We start from the raw sequence: 1,764 nt of genomic DNA on the forward strand, positions 1-1,764 counted from the left end.
TTATTTCTCTCCCCTTCCCCACAGTTTTTGCTCATAATAAGACTCTATCAAATAACAGATGACAGACACAAGCAAGCATGCTCTTCTTCTAAAGGGCACTACGATGTTCCTGGATTGTGATTGCCCTTCTTATCCCTCAGCTAGCTATTCAAGTTGAAAGACCTGGGCTTTCCCTGCATGGGCCAGGGATTTCTGGGAGATTCAGACTGCATTGGGGCCTGATCACTGCTCGTTTCTTAATGCAGAGACCACCCTGTTGTTTGGAAGATGCAAGGCTGACACTAGGCGTAATGAAATGGATACCTGAACATCAGCCACTGCACCTGAGTGTCCTCCCTCAGGGCTCTGTGGTGTATAAAGTGCTTTAATGCGGTTGGAGAGTGGGGCACTCCGTGAGCTGTTCCCGCTCCCTGGCACACAGTGTCTTCCAATGACATAGTCAAATGAAATGGAACCACAGTCGTGCAGATGAAGCAGATTTTTGCCTGGTGACCTGCTGTAAAATGTAATCAGAGCTTCCCTTTAATGGACTGAAAATCCAAACCAATTAGAAAACTGTCTGACCCAAACCATAGTTCAGTTCAGACTACGAGAGGCTATTGTCTTTAATGTACTTCACCTCTCCCCTGAAACAAGCCCCTCTGCTTACGGAAAGGTTACAATTATGCCCATGCAGCAAAACTATAAATGGCCTGCCTTAAAAGGAGCAGAAATCCCCATGATATCCTGAGCCCTTTCCCTTAGCACGACGAAAACACAGACATTGGAGAAGCACTGGCTGCTCTATTTTCAGGCCAAAAACCTGGATACGTGGGGAAATTGATATTTATTAAAATAACAATGAGAGGAGTTTCAGGTGCTTTTCCTAGCCTTATTCAGGAGGGCAGCACCAATCCCTGTAGAACCATGCCCAAAGGTAAGGAGTCATGTTTCCCAACAGGAGATGCCCGGATATAACGGGACTGACCATGAATTCCAGGGCCTCGAAAATCAAACTGAAAGTACAGTGTGCATGAACAACAGGAATAGTAGCTCTACTAGCCTATCTTCAAATACATGATCATAGTAAGAAGGAATTAATTAATTCTGAAAAAGTTAGAGGTAGACTAAAGTAACCAAAATATTGCTTGCTTCGTCTGAATCATCTGTCATCCCATCTGTTTATATGAAAGTCCTGAGCAGATTTACAAGATAAGAGAAACTGATCTCAAATCATATGTAGAAAGAAAACACAAGAATATCTAAGGCAGGTTACAAGACAGTAAACTGTCCATGCTGTGGGATGAGAGACAGCAGGGGCAGATGTGCTAGCAGCAAACACTGTTATTGCCTACAGAAGGCTTCACAGGGGGTTCTTAACTGGGGCTATTTATTAGCTGACTGCCACATATCCCAAAATATACCCTTCTCTGCCGTGCTTTGTGATACTTGAGCAGGACCCTGTAAACAGATCTCCTTTTCTGGCTGGATCATAAAAGGCTTTTGCCAAGAGAAGGCACTGGAAAGACTGCAAGGCCAGAACAGGAGCAGGGCTTTCCTTCTTTCTGTTGGTGTGATGTTTCTGCTCAGCATTCAGTGGACTTGCCATGCACAGGCAATTGTTGTCAGCTTCTACCCACCCTCCAGCAAGGTTCTCCAGTACTGGTGGGCCACATGGACCCTCTCCTCAGAGGTTCTGAACCTCAGCCTGGGGGTGAGGGGGGAGCTGCCTCTAAGTTTCTAAGTTCCTCTCTTGAAATCCTTTTTCACTCTTTAGTTGTTAAC

Source organism: Hipposideros armiger, unplaced genomic scaffold (assembly GCF_001890085.2).
Source record: "Hipposideros armiger isolate ML-2016 unplaced genomic scaffold, ASM189008v1 scaffold_101, whole genome shotgun sequence".
Classification (NCBI taxonomy): Eukaryota; Metazoa; Chordata; class Mammalia; order Chiroptera; family Hipposideridae; genus Hipposideros; species Hipposideros armiger.